Genomic DNA, 23,294 nt, shown 5'->3' on the forward strand with positions numbered 1-23,294 from the left:
GAAGCTCAAACTTAGACATTTAATTTGTGCCTGTCTTCCTGCTAGCCATTTTTTATAGTGCCCACCATAAGAGATCATTCATAAAAGAGTAATTTCTGGGTATGTTTTTTTGTAGTCTTTTCCAATGCAAATCAAACTGTATGAGGATGTAACTTTGGAGAGTCCAACTTTCTATGTTTATATATAGCATTACATTTTAGTATTTTAAAATATACAACATTGTTAAAGAGGTTCTCCTGTGATTTAGGATTGCACTTCCATCGGTTTTGGAGACTTGTAGCAGACAGTTCATGTTGAAATATTAGGGCTGTCAAAGTTAACACGATGATAACGCATTAAAGCGACTTGTGATTTTTAGGTTGTAGCGGGCTCTGTTTTAGAGCTACAGTGATGATACTGTCATCAAAACCATAAGGAATATATTGGTACCAACCATGTCATACTAGCTTGTTGCGAAGGAGGTTAAATAACACTCCAAACTTATGCTAAATATTGGCGAGGAAAAACTGGCATGGGCATTTTCAAAGGGTTCCCCTTGACCTCTGACCTCAAGATATGTGAATGAAAATGGGTTCTATGGGTACCCACGAGTCTCCCCTTTACAGACATGCCCGCCTTTATGATAATCACATGCAGTTTGGGGCAAGTCATAGTCAAGTCAGCACACTGACAGCTGTTGTTGCCTGTTGGGCTTGAGGTTGCCATGTTATGATTTGAGCATATTTTTATGCTAAATACAGTACCTGTGAGGGTTTCTGGACGATATTTGTCATTGTTTTGTGTTGTTAATTGATATTATATATATATATATTCCAATAATAAATATAAACATACCTGCAAGCAAGCATTTTGTCCAGTCCCATTCTGATAAGAGTATACTTTTAAGATTAATCACAATTAAATAATTTAATCGATTGACAGGCCTATGAAATATTGCACCCCGATATCACGCCAAAGTGTGTAGTAGTCGCACCTGTCACATTTTGCCTTGCCGAGGAGTGAATATTATGCGCCTGTATGAAGGAGCAGTACCAGCAGGGGGCAACAAAAACACTTAGTTAGGTTTAGGAAAAAGTCATTGTTGGCCTTAGAAATAAGTACGTAAACTAAGTACAATACGTACAACAACGCAACATCAGTACAGAAAACACATGACAAGTGTCACTACAAAACACATCACAAACGTCACTAACGTAACTTGCAAAACAAAACACCGGTCTTGAACACTGGTCTCCTGGTTCAAAGTCTTGTGTTTGTTGGACCCAGTACAGACTACATGGTGTGTCAAGACACGCCTAAAGCAAGAAGAGCGTTCTTATTACACGCTTTGGTCTTGCGCATTATCGTGTCATTCACGGCTTTTTGTGCGACCGCACTGAATATCGTTAAGTGCAGCTTTAAGAAAAACAAGATTTCGTGATGCCACTAAAGCCCTTTTGTAGATGGACATGTTTTGCAATCTAACCATGAACAAGCCTCTAACTCCACTGTCTTTTTACTGTCTCTCTGCTCCCAACATGAGGTTTGAATCAGCAGGCTGTCATATGGCAGGGACGCCGCATTCAAGACACATCCTCTCACTGTAACGGTCTGGCAGACATGTCTGCATCCTCGTCTTCTTCCTCCGCCTCCTTGTTATCCCTCCCTCTTCCTTCCAGGCTACGAGGGATACAGAACATGCCTCGTCGTCCCCATGATGGAAGACAGCGACTGGAGTAGAATGAATGGATTATAGGACTAAATGAGAAATGACTCTGTTACTGAACAAACTGCAGAATATAAAGGCAGCACTGTTTGACTCAAATGTATCTTTTAAATCTTCAAAACGACCCAGATTTCTGCTTCCCCCTAGAGATTAACGGCATAGAAAGTTTAGCTGATTGCAGGAGTTCTGGGGTATTACTGAGCTTGTTGCTCAACTTGAGGAATGGGCCGGGTGTTCCCGACAGGGTAAACAAACATTGGAGTAGTAAAGAGGCTGCGGCAAACTGAAGCAGAGTAATTCATGGAGGAATGATCTGTGTCTGGGAGCAAACAGACGGCCTCTGCATGTTTCTGTTGACACTGGTTCAAATCCTCGGCCAGATCAAAGACGCCACATGGTTGCTACAAACTGAGTGCTCCTCAGACCAAGCTTATTTTCTCTTTTTATGCTTCTTCTACCTTCAAATCTTTTCCTGTACTTTCACCTCTCCTTGCCTCTTTCCCGCAAATACCGCCCCTTCCCCTTTCTCCCATTTTCATCATGTCCCACTTCGATGTTTCTTTCCCTTCCAAACAGATCCATCGCCATCTCTCTTTCCTAAACTTTCCCGATGTTTCCCATATCCCTATCACACTTTCACCACATGTCAGGAAGACTTGGGTTTGTGCGGTTTCTGCCCTGCTTTGGGATCCGTCCAGCTCAGGCTCCACTGGGCTGGTTGTCGGCTCGGCTTGCGGAGTGGGCCGGGGCCCACTGTTAGGAAATGACCACTTCTCTGGTTCAAATTAGCAATGAGGCAACGCAGCAGGCCTTTTTTGCTGGCGTCTCACAGAGGAAAGAGCAGGAAAAGTTGGGGAGAGAGAGCGCGTAGCCATCTGCAAACCACATGAAAGTGAGTGGTAATTGATTCAAAGCCCTCCCTAATTAAGTATTTTGTTAGTTGGCCAAAGAACATCCCCCCAGAAGTGGTTGTACTTCTGTAGCTTTCGCTGTCCAAACAATCGCAGACTTGCATGGTTACCGTCAGGTAGAAGATGTTTTATCTCCGTCAGCTCAATCTGCGATCTATCATCTGTGGAACATCCCGATTTCAACTCAGTTCATGTAAATCTTTGCCCTTTTAATAAGAGAGTTATTTCTGTGTTGCTTCATGCAACTACAGCTGTTTTCCTACTGCCAACGGCAGCTTCCTAATCCCTCTGATCTTGTTCTCATACATGGAAAAGGGTGACTATTGTATTTGATCTGCAGAAATATACTTTATGTCATCACTGTACATATTATATATGTCTTGTGTCAGGGCCCACGTACTGAAATGCCAGCTTATGTGAAGAAAATCTTTCCGTACTCGCTTGCATGCTTACTTATGTTACAAATGCGTGATGGAGAGGCTGACAGTGAGGCTGTCATCCAATTAGTCTTGTGTTTGTTTATCTTAGTCTTCACTGTACAGCATCTCAAGTGTTCTCCATGAAACTCTACTCCGCCTGTATCCCTCCTAAATTGTTAGGCAAAGCAACGACCCTTCCTGTCTTGCGAGCACGAAATAATTCTTCTTCAACAGCTTCTTTAAGCACTTAGGAACGCTGCCAAACTGCACTGCCTCTCCTGTCTAACTCCAGGAAGTATTACATATATTGTAGGGATAAACAGAAACAAGAGAACTGTAGTTAAGACCACATACACACACACACACACACACACACACACACACAATGTAGAACGCACTCGGTAAAGCAACGCTCACACAGCGTTCGCCTCGAACGAGCTGGAATGAGCACAAAGTCGCTTTTTCATTTTTATCGTTCCACTGCTTTGCTGCTGATTACGGAAATGAAAAGCTTTGAAGGGCTGGTTGTGTTGTACGCTGCCTAATGCCTCTGAGTGTTTCATTATGAAACTCATGTTGCTCAATGGGCTCAAAGTCTGTTCAGAAAGGATTAAGTCTGTAAGCCAAGGCCATTTAAACATAGAGAACTGGCACCCTGCATCAAAACAATCATGGGATACCGTCACGGCTCAAGCACAATTTTTGTGTTTTGTCTGATGAGGTTTTTTTATTTGTTGTCTTGAGAGACATAAAAAAGTGTGACATAAAAACAATTCAAAAAGTAACAACTCAGAAGCCCGGGGTGGTCTACTCTAGGGGATAAGTCGTCTTAAATCCATCTCTTTAAGGAACACTGTGAGCCAAGCTAAATGTGGGGTGTTTATCTGGGCAGAAAGGGGCAACCTGTGCCAGTTTGTTTAAGACTGGAAGAAAGAGCACTTACATATACGTATATGCTTGTGGCCATGCGATGGGCACCTATAGTAACCTGCTACTGAGAGATTGCAGAGTTATTTGAAAGGACATCAGAAACATTGACAGTTTTATGTGCTTTCATTTCATATTATGCTCAGCTGAATTTACATTATCATCTGCTAAAATGTCAAAAATCTCTTGTGACGTGAAAACAACTGTCTTTAACATTTTTTAGTTGTTTCACGACTTCCCACTGATAACTTATAAAGAATATGTTAAGTTCTTGTGACTGCACCGCCACCATTTAGCAGCTAAAGAACGTCATAATTCCCTCAGTAGTTGGTGGAGACCAAAACAGAGCTAAAAGGAGAGTGAATATTGGACTTACATTTACCAGGTGGACAGAAACACAAAGCTAGAATGAATGCTAATGCTGCTCTGTGTTTACTGGATGTATCTATTTCTCAAAACGTCGAACTGTTCCTCTAACAGTTGCAAGGTTAAAGGTACAGTTTGTAGGATTTGGCGGCACCTAGTGGTGTGGTGGCAGATTGCAACCAACTAAGTACCCCTCCACTCACTCCTCCATTCAAAGACTGCGGTAACGTGAGCCACCGGGTGCATAACCGTGGTAACGCTGTTTGCCTCGCTCAGAGGCCATCCATAACACAATAACAATACATTAGAAGCAACGAAAGTCAGACGGTGGCTGGCTGTACCACGGTTTTGCACTCTGTGGCTCACGTTACAATGGTTTCACAAGCGTGTCGGAGAGCTACGGTGGCCATCAGGTAATGTAAAAATGCAAAAGGCTCTCGCTAGAGCCAGTGTTTGGTTTGTCCGATCTGGGCTACTGTAGAAACATGGAGGAGCAATATGGCGGAATATGTGAAGAGGACCCGCTCCCTATGTAGATATGAAGGGCTTATACTAAGCTAACGAAAACATGATTCTTAGTTTCAGGTGATTAAACACTAATGAAAACATAGTTATGAATATTATATTATATTTTTGCTAATAGAATATAAATGTTACACACTGTTCCTTTAATGGGGTAATTGGTGGAACAAAACTTGTTGATAGATGGTAGATATTAGGTTGCTGTCTGCTACTGAAGACTGGGTTGGAAAAACATAATACATGTGTCACTTAGTAAGCATCCATTTCCTATTCCAGAAAATCAGGCCCTGTGAAACAAAATGCTTTTTATTATCCTGCTTCGAGGGAACCAAAAACGGCACAATAACCCCAGCCTCTTTTCTCTTTTTACGAACACCTACGCACACGTCTAAATCAAGCTCAGACTGAACAATAACAAAGTCTGGAGCTTTTCAAATGGTCTCAGAAGAGTTGTTTCCAATCCCTTACTCAATATTGACCCATCAGAGAGAGATATATCTATCCGGCATCTGAAGCGAAATAATAAAAATAAACAGTTGGCTTGGGAAGTACATCTGTCACGAGATGAAAAGGGGATAATGTGAGTTTTATACTGAGGAGTTGACCCCTGTTAAGAGTTGGCCCAAACGTCCTGCTTTTGGAAGCCCCAAACAAAATTCGAGCCAGACGGTGAACTGAGGGGCAATGAATGAGGGGGAGCAGAGAAAAAACACACAAGGCAAATAAACCTACACATGTACTGTACACTCACGCTCATTTGTACAGCTACCTGAACCAAGTAAATATCAAACAACCTTTAATTGGCTACGCTCTGGGTTATGGATTAAACTTTTTCCCCACTAAACTAAGAATAGTGAGTGGGGAGGTCATACACATCCACATGCGACATGGGGAAACTCTTGCTTCCATGTATCCAGCACTGAAGCAGGGAAAACTCGACATGTCACATCCCATTAAGTAGGAACAGCGCTGTTGCTGGATGAGCACTAAAGCTTTCATTCCTGTTTGTTCCTGTTGGATTCTCTTTGAAAACACAAGCCGCCGTCCCAAAAAAAAAAAAAGGCTCCGGCACACCATTGGAAAAATATAGATTTGACTCCAGAAAGCATTGCTCAATACATGTTTTGTCCGTGGCTTGGTTCGGTTGTTCAGGCCTCACTGACTGAAAGCAATGTCTGACGTTGGAGAACAAGGTTGCTTTAACCACAAAGGGGTTTTTAGTTTGAGCCCAGTAAAGAGTTGGGTAGTTGATTCAAGAGGATTTGTAACTGATGGAGAGGATGGAAAGAAGGGAAGAAGTTGGGACAACAAAGTCAAGAAGAAAGGGGAATGTTAAAAGTGGCAACGCAATGATGAAAGTGCATCTGTCTCCTAAGCGTGCCTGCGATAAGTTCCCCCTGATAGCTGAACGGGGCATGTTGTCAAGCCCCTCTGAGCTTTGGAGGCCCTGCTAAGACTGAGCCACCGTTGACAGAGTCAATGGGAGGCGGAGGAAAAATAACAAGGGGCATCTGCCAAGCCTCCCCACTGCCTCTCTTTCTCTGTCCCCCGGTTGCTGCCAGCACAGTGGAAAAACTCCCTCTGGTCCAGACACAGTTATGAGAGAACGAAAGAGCAAGAGGGAGGCAGATTAACACAGATAAAGGGAGACAGACAAATGAATTAGAGAGAAAAATAAATATGTGAAGTTGCCAAAAAATTTGAAAAAAGAGAATTAGAACGTTTTCTACTGTTTTTTTGTTCTCCTACTGTGTGCTGCAGGGCTCATACAGAGCCCAGAGCCAAAACAATGTCCTTCAATACAAGGGCTTGATTAATAACGTGCTGCGCCATCCACTCTGGAGGGCCGTATGTTTGCGCAGATTCATTATCCGCCATATAGCTGACTGACTTCCACATATATCAGCCGCGCGTCCAGGCCAAGATCACCTACTGGTGATGTGCAAACAAGCTCAGAGAGTATAAACACACGAGGCAAGAAAGGAAGTAGAGAAGATGCAAATCTTCATGCGTCTGCACGCAGCAATATGTTTCTGCGTTTTTACTGTCTCTTGTCTCTTTTTTCTTCTCCCCCTTTTTAGCTGAAAAACAAATCCAGCCTATTAATCTTGAACGTTATGGTCCGGGCTCTGATTAAGACCAGGGCCTGTGTTGTATTCTGTTTCCACTGCCTTTCACTGCAATTCTTCCTTTCAGTATATCAGCCGCATCAGTTAGCGTGCCATATAATACGTGCCGAAGAGTGTGGCCGCGTACAGTATGTGTGTGTAATTACAGACTATGGGCTTCTGGCTGAAAAGAAAACACACTCTTTGTTGGTGAAGCCATTAAAGGAGTGCCCTGTTTTCACACTCTTTCCTCTTTATGCTATGAAACAAAAGGGGAAATGTGTGTGTGTGTGTGCGCTCTCAAGGTGTTTGCGTTCCAGGGAAGTAAAGGAATAAGTGGGCGTTTACTTTTCCTTGAGAATGAGTGGCATTCTCCTTCATTTCCTGCTTGCACGGGTTGAAGCCTGAGAGTAATAGAAGCACATGTGCACTCTAACACACACACACACACACACACACACACACACACACACACACACACACACACATGCAAAAGCATATACAAACATGCACTAAAAGACTATTAGTGAGTACAATTCAGGGAAGTTTCACACACATTAAAGTGACAGATGAATGTTTTGAGAACATTTTGAAAGTGATTTGGCTCTATTAAAGAAACAGACGCTTGGCTAAGTTTGTAGATACTGAATCTCTAAATCATGATGATCGAAGAGCAAAAGAGGAAATCCTTTGAGCATTATCGGTGTTGTGAGATCATTTATTGTAGGATTAGATTTGTTAGATGTAATGAGACTCGACATTATTCAATAAAGCAGTCAGAATTGCAGCAACAGGTTGTCTCTTCAGTACAAGATGCCGTGTGTTTGTGTCTGTGGTGTGACAGTGAACTGCCTGGTATTCTGCCCCCTTGTGGCAACAAAGTGTACACTATTTTACAAGCCAAAGAGAGGTGAGAAACAGCTCCTATAACTTCAATTAAAATCCGTTCACTTCTTCTCTTTCTTTTGCTGTCGGCTCTTAGAAAAACTCTCTTAAACCCCCGTATGAATCCACTCTACCTGTGTCTCTTTGATGAAGCAAGGGTGAGAGATTTTCAAGCAAAGACTGATCTGAGAATCAGATTTCCCTCTGTCGTGCTGCTCTAATGAGGATGAAATCTCACCAAAAAGCTTACAGATCCACAGAGAAAACCTTCTTTCCCCTTGACATCAGAAAAAGTATTATCCTAAGAAGATTTTTTTTTAAAAAAGGGTCTTAAAAGTCCCAACTTCAACACGTTCTGGCCTATAAAGTAACTGCAGCGGGGTGCGAGAGACTCAGCTCTATATGAGCAGGCGGTTTGGCAGCAGACGGCGTGAGCGTGTTCATCTGTTTGAAATGTGTGTGTGTGTGTGAGAGGAGTGTTAAATCCATGTAGGTGTTTGTATTGCACAGGGCATAAAGTATGCGGTGGGTGCCGCCGTGCATTCAGCGTGACTGTTGTTTGTGTATGGTCGGTCGCGCTTCGCCACTTTGTATCAAAAAGCCAGAATGGGCTGTTAGTTTGTGGTTAAATAATGTAACCGCACACACAAACACACTTCAGTGACAAAATCAAGTGACCAGTTGCCGCCCACTGGAGAACAGAGAGTCCCAGTCAGTTGCAACAGGGTTTCCATGGTTACAGCACACTGTTATGTGCCAATGCATGTGCCAGGCATGGAAATACATGGAAAAGAAAAAGGCTTGTGATGCAGAGAGGGGCCTAAATCTCCTGACCTATAGGTAATTTAATAGAAACGAAGAGGGAAGCTGACTGGAAAACAGTAAGTCTATATGAACTTTCAACAAAGTCTCACGGCAGTTTTGAACAGTCACGAAATTTAATCTGTTTGATTCGTGTACATAGACACGAATTTCCCTTTTTTTCCGTGACGCTCAGCATGACTTTCAAGAACACGTGACCCACTTCTCAATTTCCGCTCCAGTCTTTTCAAAATACAACTACTTAGTTAGGTTTAGGAAAAGATCGGGGTTTGGATTAAAATAACAACAGAAGTGCCGTAATTGAAGTACGGAAGTTACGTGGCAAATAAATCAACTTTGACTTGTTGTTTCACACGGGACACGAACAACGTCTCCTGGGCGAATGTCCTGTGTTTTTTGACCCACCTATCCAGCCCAACCAACCGTCCGTCTGCCTACATGGTGTTTGCCGCTCTTTATACTTCCCGGTTCACAATTACGTGGATTACATACAAATTGATTTTGTGCTGACCATCACAAAAAAATGCTTAACTAGTGTACACGAATACAATTTTCGTGACTATTTCACAAACTGCTGTGTGACTGGGGCTGGACCTTTATGAGCAAATGCTACTTTGGGCAGTAAAGCAGACACCGCTGCTGCTGCGCACCAGCAGCTCTGCAGACCTGAGAACTCCTGTTCCTGTTGAGTTCACGCTTTATCCATTCACCCACTCCCCTTGAAGGATTGTGTAACACACTTTGATACTCACACAGATTCGGTCACCTCGGAGCATGCATGTGTGGCTGCACGTGCACCAGCACACACACACACACACACAGGTACAGTTGACTTTTCTTGCCGTAAAGCCAGTGAAATAGACGGATGCTGCCAAATGTTTTTGGATTTCAGAACTCCAGCACACTGTCTTTTCCAGACTCCCCCCCCCCCCCTCGCTCTACACCTCTCTCTCTCTGTGTCTCCCTCCTTCCTTTGCTAAGAAAGCCTGCTGTTGGTGCGCTGAAACACATGTGATCCAAAAATGTATCTCCTCAGCAGAGCATGCATTTTGGAATCTCCTCTTTATTTCAGCACATGTTCACTCATGTGTTCCTCTTGGTCTTTTTACTCTTTTTGCTCATCTCTTTCTACCCCTCGCTATAGTTCGTCATGTAGGATACCTGGGGATTCAGAGTCACGGCTATCTGTCCTCTTTCTGTTTGCGATGGAGGGATGTCGTTACAAAGGAATGCGGCGTCGCTTGCCAGAGGCGTCACAGAGGATGGACAGAGTGAAGCAACAGGGGGACGAGGAGAGGAAAAATGATAGGACCATGTGTCCTTTTTGCAGTATTCCTTCACCTTAATACATTCCACTCATAAAATTAAGTTTGATAAACTCTCAGATGAACAAATCTATCAAAAACAAAGCTGCTGTCCATGCCAACAGAACGTGGGATATGGGTAGCATTTACATACACAAACACAAGATCCATCCACATGGAGGACACTCCTCTTGAGACGATAATCAGAATATCTGTTATTGAGCCAAATCCACTGTACATATCCCACTGCCCCACCCCTATACACACACACCGAATACACACCACGCCCACTCCAACATCATCAGCAAAGATCCCAGATGTATGCGGGCATGGATGCATCAACAAGACCTACACCTGAATCAATAATCAATACCATCACTCATCAGGGCTAAAACACTCAGAAAATCTCTACTATGATGACAGAGAAAGTCAGATGAGAGGGTGCGCAGCTACAACTTCAATATTGTAATCAGTTTCCATTCAGTTTTATGTCTGGAAGTAGTTGAACAAACTGCACCAGTTCTTTTTAATCTCTGTGCACTAGTTTAAGACTGAGGAGAATTATGCGAGTCCCATGACTAAGATATTGCACCGTCTGTTTTTTATTGTTATTTTTTTTTCCTGCTCTGTTTCTTTTGGCCTCAGCCACTGCAGCCACATGTGATAAAAGTGAAAAGGCAAGACAAGGATGCTAACCGAGCCCCAGAGAAATGTCTCTGAGGTTAGGTATAGGGCTTACCTTTCTCTCCTCAGAGCGTTGAGGTGCAGGGGGGGGAGCACTGGGTAAGGGCAGTGGTAGGTGTGAGCTTCAGGTGGGTCTCTCTTCTACCTCCCTCCTTGCTTCAGCCACGCGTGTCTCCCATGTGATGCGATGGCATCAGATAATTAATGAACATGCAGCCAAAAAAGAGGAATGGTGTCCTCCTGGGCAAAGAGCTTGCACCCTGAATTGGTCCAGTGCTGCTCACACGTGTAGGTGGAAAAAAACAACCAAAAAAAGTTAAAAAAATTCAACTGCAGGTGGAGCAAATTGTCTGTTTAACTTTTATTTTTCTGCCTCTGGCAAAAAACAAAAAAGTCCATCCATGTGCTTTTTGGCAAAGATGGTGAAATTGAGATGAAAAGAGCAAGAGTGAAAATCCTCTCTGTGCCGTCTTCAAGCTGTCCAGACGCAGGTCTGAGGAGCACCTTCCCAATCTGTGCGCTCTCGCTCTCCAGGGTGGAAAGTAGGAGGGAAGGAGCGAGGGAGCAGGACAGGAGAGGGAGAGAGAGGGAGCAACGGTGGAGTGAGACTCAGTCAGTCAGTCAACTGAGTCAGGCCGCCAGGCAGGCAGTGTATATTGAGCTAGAGAGGCTGTGAGTCCAAGCAGCAGCACTCCCAGGACTTATAACCAGGGGCTGTGCACCTCGCTGCTCCAATCTCCCTGGCTTACTCGGCGATCCCTCTCCCACTGGCTTATTTTGGGAAAAGACAGACAGGATTGTTCATTGGGTTAAACCCCTTCATACAAAAAAGCAAGTGTCTATGGCTGGCTGTGCTGAGGAAGGAGGGGAGTGAGCAGGATGGGGTGGGGTGGCAGCCGCGCAGAGAGGGGTGGGGTAGGACGAAGAGGAGGGAAAGGAGACGAGAAGAGGGGAATTCGGAGGCGTCTCTTGTTCATGTTCTCCCTCCCTCCCTAACTCACCTTCCAAGAAATCACCCTGCCCTTTCTGCTATTCAAACACACACATCAATCTCAACATGTAGATATTGGCATTAAACACCAACAGAGATTTTAATCCTAAAGTCTCCCACAGAAACGTCTCTCTCTACTCGCCTCGGAGCTCCAACGGCCAATTAATAATCTCTATGCAAGACATAACACTGGATAAGTGTAATACATAAAGGGGCATTGTGTTGTTTCGCCTAAAATCCGCTGCCGTTTGCGTGTAATCGTTACATGATAGCACTCTCTCGGGGTTAATCACCAAAGCACAGTGGTAAATGACGTCGGTTCACATTTCGCTGCTACAGCGCAGCTATTCATCGCTACAAGATGTATTACGAGTATCGAATAGACTTTACATTTAAAACGTGCCAAGCATTTGCAGGGAGAAACTCTCATCAACATGGGTAATCATGGTTTGGATGTTAGCTAAGCAGCGGTTCCTTATCGTTCACCAGGTGACTTCCAGTACAGGCTTAGCATTCAGTGTTTAATTGGCACTGTGTTAGCTGGCCCTGTGCTATGGTAGTGGACCTTGAAGCCGCTCCGTGGTTGTGATTGGACGAGCCAGAGGAAAGCTGGCCTAGCCTTTTCCTGAAAGACCTACTGGGACTAAGCCATTGGCTGAGTTAGAGATCAGATAGACGCTGTGATTTCCAAGCCGATCTTGAAACAATACAGCGAGAGGAGAGATAGAATCAAGAAAAAAGTCTGTTTCCAACATTTGTCCAAGTTTTTTCGTGGTCATATTCATCATCACGTCGTGCCAGTTGGGATTGATTTATCAAAAGGCCCGTCATTTCAGCAGCAGCCACTCATTCACTGCTTCAATCGCTGTTTAAATTCCATCTCTTTACCAAAAAGCTGGCAGTCCTGCTGTGCTTCTCTCATTCATGTTTTGCTCATGAAGTGTAATAAACGTCCCCAGACTGTGTAATCTTCCAACCATTTGAACTAAAGTCTTGCATGAGAACTATAGGCGACGTCTCAACAAGGGCATATTTGGATAATGTCTGTTATATTAAATGGGACCCGTTGTTTGAAGAGTGTCATGATGGTAGAATTTACGACACAGATGGGATTTTATGTGTTTTTTTGCTTTCTTTTTGGGAAATTCTATCAATATCAAGATAGTAAAGCGATTAAACATGCATAGGAGGAATTGATTTAAATTCTATCCATCCAGAGACGTCTGTACTGTACTGATGGAAGGGCATAAACTGGCCAATTGTTGATTGTGCCGTCATGACTGGAGCCGGCTAAATTGAATAATCACTAGAAAATAAGCAATAGGCGTCACGTCTGTGAAAGAGCAATGGTGCAGTTGAAGCTGACTGAATGGCTCTCTGAAACATGGAAAGGGTGGAGTGACCAGATGCCCAGCAATGATGTCATCAATAGGAGCCCTGTGTGGTAGTCAGGGCCTGCCATTCATTCCTACACACACCAGGTGTGTGTTTCTGCGTGAGCATGCGTGCGTGCGTGTTGTTGATCACACCCTACCACAAAAGCAAGAGCTTTCTGTCGCTCAATGAGGCAAAAAATTGGTCGGTGGAGGCTCACACACAAACACGAGGAAGCCCCCGCCTCCTCCAGTCATGGCTATGCTACAGTTCAACTGAAGAATTCTGCCTCCGGCTCTGCAGAAATCTCAGCTCGCCCTCTGATATACTCTCACACAATGTTCATTCTTACTCGTACACTTTTTGGTCAGCAGCACACACCCCTTGAAAAAATCCCCAAACCATTCACTTCAGCGTGGAACACAAGTCCCCTCCCACTCGACTTGCTTTTACAAGGTGAAACATTCCCAAGAAGAGGGAAAAAACACCTGGTCGTCATAAGTTTCTCTTTTTTTTTCACTCCACTTTTCCCCTTCGCTCCGTTCCATTAGTAAGAGTAAAAACAAACACCGGCCGCTAAGTGACTGGAAAACCGTTGCATTGCATCACACAGACCCGCTTTGCCCTTGATGTTCGTCGAAAAGTCCAAAAATAAGCCGTGAAGGGCAGGCTGGCGTCACCGATACACTCCACCCTACACCACACCCAGCGTCACCAAACATAAACCCACTATGTGTTAACGTATGGGGGTCTGTTCTACTCAAAGGTGGTGTGTTTAGGGTGGGGTGAGTTCATTGAGCATGTATGTTTTGTTGAGTGGGTCATGTGAATGGTCGGAGTGTGTCGAAGGGTGGAGTTGTTTGTGTTTGTGAGCTTGATTGGAATTAACTTTTGGGTTACGATATGACCTTGTTTACTCGATTCTGCAGCCACTCTCTGAGTAAAGTATTGTATGGTGGTAATTGAGTTGAAAGCATAAGCTAATATGGTTTTGACAGTGTTTAATCTCATTACTCTGAGGCACAAAAAGCCTTTCAAAAGCCACTTTTCAATACTGGATTGAAGGTTTGCACCTTCATCTAATGCCTTTTCCTTCAGCTAAGCCCCTTTTATTCAAACAAGGCCTCGATATCAAGTAACAGAGGTCAGAGTTGAAGGTTCACGCGAGGACAGCAGAGGACAGGTGTTCCTCTCTTCCATCCCTCTGCTTTTATTCTCCCTCTTTTCTTCGCTATCAGCCTCTCTTTCCCTCGGGCGACGATTCAAAAGGGCCGTTTTTCTCTCAGGTGATGTGGTCCACCTTTGTCTGTTCTAACCTTACAAAGGAATGCCTGGCATTCACCAGGCTGTGCCCACACAGGGCCGTTAAAGGAGAGCGGAAAAAAGGTGGTGAGGGAAGAAGGTAAAGGAGAGGGGAAAAGGTAAAAGAATAAGGAATTTAGAGAGATAAATAGCTGAGGAGAAAAAGTGAAGAAAAGGGGAAGGTTGTGGAGAGGACAGGGAAAGAAAGAAAGAGAGAAGAGGAAGGAATGGAAAGTGCTAGAAGGAGAGGGGAGTTTCAGACTTTTCACACGCTGTGGATAAAACTTGAGGCCTCAGAAATTGATATAAATTTCGACAGGGAAATTCCTTTGAGATGGGCTTGGGGCTCTGCCACCGCCCTCGGCTGGCACGGAGGCGGAGACTGTGGGTGGGGTGATGGAAGGGCATGAGAGGGGAGGGGAGGGGAGTTAGACGGATGGCTGGATGGATGGATGGATGAAGCAGGTAAAGGAGGAGATGTTTTTGGCCGGACTCCCCCTGGCTAACCTGACGCATATTGTTGCCGGGCTCAGTTTCCCCTCGGGTAATCATTTGACACTGATAAAAGGGAGAAGGGGGGACAGCGGAGAGAAAAAAGGATGGCAGTGTTTCCACCCTGGGAAAAAGCTCTCCGGAGAGATTAGAGGACAGCCGGGGTAATTCTTCCGTCTGTTGGACCGGGGCAAGAGACGATTTGGGGAAAAGAGAAAGAAAGAAAATGAAGAGTTGCAGGAAAGAATAACAGGAGGGTGGTTGTGTATTTTGAAAAGGTGTTAGCACAGTAATTCCCTCCACTTTCTTGACACACATGCACAAATGATTGAAGACAGGAGGAGGGGGGGTGCGCATTTTTTAAGTGTTTCCACAGTAACTAGTCCACTTTTTCTTGCTCTGGCACATACACACGCCTACGTGCGTGCACCCACGTACACACACACGGGAGACTCTGTAAATAGGAGAGTGGCGACTGAATGGTATTTTACTGCTTCTGTATTTGTGGCAGGTTATTTTGACCCTGGGTGGTCCCTGCTGAAAGACTTTAGGGTCATTAATCATCAGTCGGGAATCAGATGTCAGGTGTGTGTGTGTGTGAGAAAGAAAAGAGGGTTGGTCAGTAACCAAAGAGGGAGCGAGAGCACCTACTGTACTGTACAGTGTGAGCGTGTTTGAGGTCAGCCTTGCGTACCAGTGGATATCCTAATCAGCTGAGCTGGTGGTGGGATGAAAGAATGTGAAGATTATTGCCTGGTAATTGTTTCCAGAGTGCAACAGTGCTGCTATATCTCAAACACAAGAACTTTCATTATAGTGTGTGTGTGTGTGTGTGTGTGTGTGTGTACACGTGAATACACATCTACGTACTGGTTCACAAGTCAAGGTTGTAGGAGACGCGCAGGAGCCCAAAAGAAGTGTTGCAATCATAGACTGTATATAAGAAGTGGGCGTAGTCATCGTGACGTCACCCATTGGTTTGTGGACTGACGTTTTGAAGCCTCGAGTTCGGCATTTAGTCGTTGCCATCTTGGTTTTTGGCTGTCTCAATCTTGGCAACTTTTCATTGGGTCAAAATTCCCATTTGTCTGATTGTTTAGTTTGTGACCAAATACATGCAAAACGAATGGCATTCCCATCAGAATCAGCTGTACTTTGTGTTAAGTGCTCATTAGCAAATATTAGCTTGCAAGAATGTTCGCATTTAGCTCAAAGCACTGCTGTGCCCATAGACTGTATGTAAGAAGTGGACGTAGTTACTGTGACGTCACCCATTGGTTTGTGGACTGCCGTTTTGAAGCCTCAAATTCGTCATTTTGGCCGTCACCATCTTGGTTTTTGCAACCGGAGGTGATACGAGAGGGTGGAGCTAAGTACAACCAATCGCCAAGGACATTTCTAGGTGACCAAAAAGGTTGTAATAAACTCTCAAGAACTGAAAACACACTGTGAAAGGGTTAAAATGGTAAGACGAAAATGGACAACTCCAACGCCGTGGTAGCGACCTGTCAATCACAAAGTAGCCACGCCTTAAAGCATACCCTGCTTTATTGTTTATTTTACTCTAAATGGGAACATAATTTACTAAATGAACATCATGCTGTATTGAAGAAGACTTGAAACCAGTGATTGAGACCATAAACTCATGTTTACAATGTTTACTGAGGTAATAAATCAAGTGAGAAGTAGAGTCATTTTCTCATAGACTTCTATACAATCAGACATTTTTTGCAACCAGAGGAGTCGCCCCCTGCTGGCTATTAGAAAGAATGCAAGTTTAAGGCACTTGGCTTCACTTTTCAAACCTGAGGGTAACCCACTGGTGGCAATACTTTTAGTTAAAGCCAAGCATCCAGATTATAAGGCCAATGTGAGTTTTTAGTGAGGACCACAAACCAACTGTATTATTCCTCTTTGTCTTTATGATTTCAAAGGGTCAACTGTGCAACTGTAATTTCCCTGGCAACTAACTTAACCATTATTCTGCCAATTTTCTGTACGCAAACAGTAAAAACAACACACCCTGGGTCCTGTACTCCACTGATAAGCTCATCACTCCACTAGCTATTCAACGATTCAGATTCTGTTTTTCTTCCCCGTCTCGTTGACAGACTCGTCTTAGCCGGCCCTGACATGGCAATGAGAATGACGATCTTCCGCAAACACAGTGAAACGCTTCGGTTTGTTTTGTTATAGTTTTTAAAAACTATTTCCCGTTTCAGAACCAGCAGGCATGAGAGCAATTTCCTTCACGGCAGGAGCAACAGAATCCCCAAACCCAAACAATCAGGTTAGAATAAATAAAGTCAACTGCCGGAGTTTAGAGATCTCAGCGGCACATCCAAAAACTCCACCCCAGTGAGCTATGAGGGGCTGGCACTGTGGTCCAAGGATGGGCAGAGTTCATTCATGGGTGTCTTAGCCCTCAAGAATTATTATAAAGATCTGACTGAAATTTTTGAACCTTCTCAGTACAACACAGGAGGTTTAATATGTAACATATTGAAGCCCAGAGCAACACAATGTGTTTAGGACCTTTATCTCTAAATCTCATCTTAATTATCTCATTCATTCTTGACATAGAAAACAGTTTTTTCATAATTATTTATCTCATTACCTTGATAGAAGAGATAGCAATGTTGTGGTGCCAGTAGTTACATTTTAAGCCCATAAGGGACAAGATTTAATCACATTGTTAATGAGATGTCAAACATGTTGATAAGATGTTTTCCTATGATTATTTGCAAAATTCATTGTGACTTCATTGTGAAAAAAATTTAATTAATTGCATTTGGCTATTTTCCTCTTCACAGAGACTTAACAAAAAGACACAAAGTCATGTCTACTGATGTGAGATCGCAGGATTTTAAATTAAATCTGTCCAGCAGTCTGATGGATAGACTTCAATAAGGCAATAAAGATCTTGAGAAATATTAATTTAAAAATATGAATATAAATATATCAACATAATGAGATATGTAAGCCATAATCACAAGGAAACAATGATTGATACGTTTGGATAACAAAGTGTTTTCTCAACTGGCAGCACAATATACATATTTGTTATCCCTGGATAATGAGACATAATAAGCTGTGATTTTCAGGTACCAGGCCAAACAAACATGCTAAGCAATGATGTGCGACTGAAAATAAACTTGCAAAAATGAAACTTGAGGATTGATAGAAATTCAGCTAATGAATTAGACTAATTAGGCTCTACTTTAATCCATATGATATCCATTTAAGTGTAACAACTTAATAGTTCTTAAAACTGTTGTATAGGTAACATTGGACTAACCAGCAAGAGTAAGTTAGATTTGATATGAAAGTATCCAACCGAAAAACCAAGCCCAGTGTTGCCAACTCTTTTCTAATGAAAGTAGCTAGCAGCACAAGCTCCAAAAGTCCCTAAAATCTAGTGAGAAAGTCGTCAAGTGCAAAGCCACTACCTCAAAATTAGCATTATGAATGCAAACATGGCTATGAGTGGTTGTAAGACTGGAAAAGTGCTATATAAATGCAAGTCCATAGGATGGTAGGCAGGTAGACAGGCAGGCAGGCAGGCCGTTCAATCATTACATTTGGGCAAAATTAAATGATTGGCCAGGCTTATTACAGAAAAGTATTAATAAAAGCATGCACATCCAGATGATAAATACTAGGTGCTGGACAGAAAAACATATAAAAGATGGAAAAATGGAGTCTGCACATTAGCTACTGCTCCCATGAACGTTTAATTGATTACCACAGGTGACGTTTCGATTGTTTAGCTCTTCTTTAGACCGGGCTTATTACAGTCCAGAAACAGAAAATACCAGATTTCTTCCTTTTTATTTTTTTGTCAGAGCATTTGATTTATTGATTGCTGTTGGGATGCAATGAGAAGTTCAACAACTATAGCAAAAAAGGTTTCTAAAATACATTAGCCCCCCTGGCTTTAATTGGGACCGCCAGCATTTGAAGCAAGCGGCTCATGAAAAATAAGGTGTGCAAAATAAAGTAGGAAATACCAGTTATTTCAATGTGTTAAAATATCTATTCAACATTTCATTTCTTATGCTGCTCATCTTATTTCCAGGTCGTAGGGAACTAGGTTAACTAACTCAAGGTTTACTCAAAACTGTAGTGTTGTCTCAGCTAGACAAAAAGTACAGATCTCACTTGTTTCAGAAATGTTTAAAGCTACAAGCATCCCAGAAGTGTATGTTTGCAGGTCTTGCTCTCCAGGCACTACAACAACCTGGGTTGTGACCTCTTGAGTGGCAGCAATCCTCTCCCTGACCTTTACTCTCTGTGTTCACACTAAGTAGCTTCTGTGTTCCCACTGCAAATGCCGCACTGTGGTCCTCTCAAAACCTGCTGTTGTAAGTTTAGTCTTATTAAAACAAACTAATTTACTCACCTGACCTCTTGCTGACCCTGGAGAAACTTTCTAGCACTGCTTGTTTTGTGTCACAGCCAAATATCCCCACTGTGAAGCTCTTCTCTATGAAGCAATGCTGTCTGTAAAAAGGCATGTGCACGTACACATACGCATCCTGCTAAACGCACACACACGCTCACATTCATATACAGTATATTGGTGTCCCGTCCCACCTGGCTTCCTGTCTAGCTTTGTGAATGTGCCCTGACCTCGATGCTCACAGGAACCTCCTCCCTAAACAGCTGTTTCCACGTGTCCCACCACCCACCGTCCTCCGAAGACAAGGAAACGGAGAAATTGCGCTGTAGTCACCGTGTCAGAGCTCAGTTCACACTCAATCTGCGGATATCACATCATGAATTTCAAATTCTGAATGGGTAATACGGCCTAATAATGCATCTGGGAGAACAGTTTGAATAACAAAAAATTGGCTCTCGGCGAGACATTTAGAAATATTAACTGTCGGAAGGGATCATTTTCATGTTTGATCATTCTGGGAGTATAAATAGGGAACAATATGACCTTGTTCAGAGTGGGGGGAATTAGCCATAAAGCGCTGGTGACTGAGTGATTGTTTGATCCATAACACACCCTTTGGGGAAACACTGTTTTTTCATACAAAATTCATTATGTTGACTTATTCCTGTGAAACCGAGAAGACAGGGCAACGCAAGGATGGAAATACGTGTGTGTATATTACACAAAACAAGCTGTCAAGATGGAGTATAAATAATGAGGCTGTCAACATGTGTGCTAGTCCTTTGCCAACAAACTGCAGTTTATGTCAGAGGAGCGGAGCTAACACCAACTCTCACATGCACCTACGGGGAGAAAGTGGCAACTGAAGGCAGAGCGTTCCTGCTTCTCCACCCTCCTCCTGTTTTTCTGCTTTTTGCCCAGTTTTCTCCTCGAAAGCCTGCAGATGTGTAGCTATGCGAAAGAAAACAGGCAGCAGGCCTCCGGCTTTGGTTAGCATGGAGACACATGCCAGAAAAACAAAGACCTCTGAACTGTACAAACACCACAGCAGAAAAACTGCAGCAAGGACCACCCATGGAGGTGGCAAGTGAGCAACCAAGACCAAAACCAGCTTCCTGGATCAGGGTGCTACTAGATAAAGAGCACAACATGCGCGAATGGATGAAGAGTCAGAGACAGATGTGCCGCATAAACAGTTATATGAGAAACAACAAGGAGGACAGAAAAGCGAGTAAATAGAGATGTGGCCGTGTCTTAATGTAGCCCAGTATCCCTGTGAATTATGTTACAATACTAATGTTAGAAGTGTGGTAGAAGTGTGCACTTTATGTAGTAAATGTGTGGAGGTTTAGGTGTGGGATGGGCGTGTGGTGAGTCAAAGTTTTCTTCCTGCCGGAGACCTGCAATTGATTGCTTTTATTAAAAGTCATGTTACATTCTCCCTCCCCCGTTCTGTTTCATTTACTTCACAACAAGTCGTTGCCAGGCACCTTCCGACAATCTCAGCCATTTTTTCCACACTAACTGACATTATACGTCGTTATACTATTGGCTCACAAGCCTTGTTAGAAGTGGGAACCAAACATCAGATATCTTCTACAGAGATAAACAAAACATTCATTTTGGACCCGCCAAAATTTTAAATGATTAATTAACAATCATAATTTTTTTCCGGGAAAAGCTATACTTTTATTTGACACCTTCCTAAAGGTTCTGTGGATGTATTATTTAAAACAAATATATATATTCGTCTACATAAAAATGTTATCAATAAGACCTTTAACCCCAAGTGTTTTAGCCGCTAACCTAAACCAATTTATTAATAATAGTTTATATATGATACCCATAATTTTTGTAACCTGACCCGTCAGATGGTTTGTTACACAGAACCATCTCAGAGGTCGGCACTGGACACTGTTTGGAAAACGACAGGCACTTTAAAAAAAATAAGTGGCAGGTGATTGGATGAACCATTTGTCAATCAAACTCTTGCCGAAGCCAGTCGGGAGGAGAGCAAAAACATGTTTTACATCAAGAAAAGCCTTCAGTGCCGTGACATAATTGATGCTATTGCGGCATCTACGTTAACCTCTTCACGAGCCGCCATTATTTAGAACAAACAGTCACCTCTCAGTGTCGTCACATACACACCTAAGCCACGCCCGTAGCTGCCAGCTGCTTACTTGAAGCCGGACAAGATGGATTTTCGTGATATGTGATCCCGCGATTCTCGTGTGAATCCAGCTGCCGTGCAAGGTAACCAATCTTAGCCGCTAACCTAAACCAATACCTTAGACATAGATTATGTGCCATACCCACAATCTTTGCCTAACCTTAGCCATACAACAGCTGCCATGTGAAAATTGAAAGAATTGCAGAAGGAAAGGAAAAAAGAATTATTAAAATGTTGGCACTGAACTCTATCCTTGAATGTAATCCTGGATTTTGCAGAATTGTCCAATACCAACATTTTTGTCTGGTGATAGGGTTGCAGATTGAAGCTGAGACCTGGCAAAGGTCTTTATCCCCTGCAGTCTTTTTCAGAAACATGCCTCCAAATCCTGCACAGGGGCCGGCAACGCACCAACACTTAACCAATTAGCGCCTGCCTCAATTACAGCTTCCTGCTGCAGGCCCGGGGGCAACAGCCCGTCCCTCCGCACGTCTGTTTGCACACCTTATGGGTGTTTATGTGCGAGAGATGTGAGCTTGGACATGAGCAGGACATCTACATTTTCTCTCATAGATTTCCTGCTTTGACTAGCTGCTAGCGGAAGGCGTGTCTTTTCTTTCCTGAGACAGACGAATAAACATTATTGTTGGAGCTAAGGCCAGCGGCTTGTAAAGGACAAGGTCGTGACTTCTGTCAGTTGTGCATGTGTGTGTGTGTGTGTGTTCAGGAAAGACACAAAGAGGGTGGGCTGTCCAAAATCATGGAATAACAGAAAAGGGAAATTAAGCGAGAGGGAACACAAAACAAATCAGAAAATTAGACGTTACATGCATTATTAACTGTGAGTTACGTCTGAGGCTGCACATGTTTTTTTTATAGCACATAATTGTTCATTTAAGTTGCCAAATAAATGTACTTTACAACAGTTTTTTCCTGTTTCTAACTGCGGCCTTTCCTCGCACAGCATGCTCAGAGACGGCAGCCGACCCCAACACTGTTATCATTTTGTTACACGTGGCCAAAATCACCAGGAGAGTAATCAAGTTCAGTTCAAATTCCAGGACAAACAAACGTTCACACTTTGCATCCAACATCGTGCTACTCTCGGTCTGTAAAATGCAAATAACTTGCGTTCCCTCCAGGCCAATATCTCGTGGGAAGAGAATGTGAAATTGCAGAGCGAGAACATTTTGAAAAGCATATTAATGATTTGTTAGTGTTGCAATTACAGTGCAATTGCGTAAAATTGTCACAATTGCCGTCGGTGGAATTTATGAAGTCTCAGATTTAAACACAGGCAGTGTTGCTGGGCTTTTTACAATGTTGTTTAATGTCTGAGTATGTTTTTAGTGTCTAGATTTCGATGTGATAGAGGGCCATAGCGATAAAAAAATCAAACAAGATATCTGCGTACGCACTGCATGACCTTTGGATCTGATTTATATACGTGCTGCAGATGATTTCATCTATAAAAAGCCAACACATTTTATATAAATGTGCTTTCTGTTCTTTGCTTGGGGCTAATCTCTCTTTCTCCTCAGCCTTTTGCCTTATAAAGCTGAAGTCATGCATTCCTGGTAAAGATATTAGTCTGTGTTTTGTATGAAACCTAAAGCCACATCACTAACTTTATTCGGATCCCCACCGCCACTTAATATCGCGTTCCAGGTTAATTTATGTCCACAACAGCTGGAGTGGACAGTAGTTTGGACCAAAGCTTGGGACAAATTGGATTGAACCCTGTATATATAGAGATACACATGTATGGTATACACTTTTCTGACGTTTTGTTCATCATCTTTGTCCCTTGTTCTCCCTCCTCTCCAGCCTCTTGCCCTCCATCCTCATATTTCTTCCTTGGTGTGTGTTTTAAAAGGCTGAGCCCTCAACCCAACCAGCGGGCTGTG

The 23,294-nt window shown here is 43.2% G+C and overlaps 1 protein-coding gene across 1 annotated transcript in view; it reads right to left on the minus strand.

Moving 5' to 3' along the window:
• The window catches only part of col8a2 (collagen, type VIII, alpha 2), a 56,506-nt gene extending 45,013 nt beyond the window's left edge, over positions 1–11,493 (minus strand). Inside the window, exon 1 of the mRNA XM_074613233.1 lies at positions 10,709–11,493. The gene's annotated coding sequence lies outside the window, so the exon portion shown is untranslated. The remainder of the gene's footprint in view (positions 1–10,708) is intronic.
• Positions 11,494–23,294: the final 11,801 nt, after the last annotated feature.

The sequence above is a fragment of the Sebastes fasciatus genome, chromosome 17 (assembly GCF_043250625.1).
Source record: "Sebastes fasciatus isolate fSebFas1 chromosome 17, fSebFas1.pri, whole genome shotgun sequence".
NCBI classification, from domain to species: domain Eukaryota; kingdom Metazoa; phylum Chordata; class Actinopteri; order Perciformes; family Sebastidae; genus Sebastes; species Sebastes fasciatus.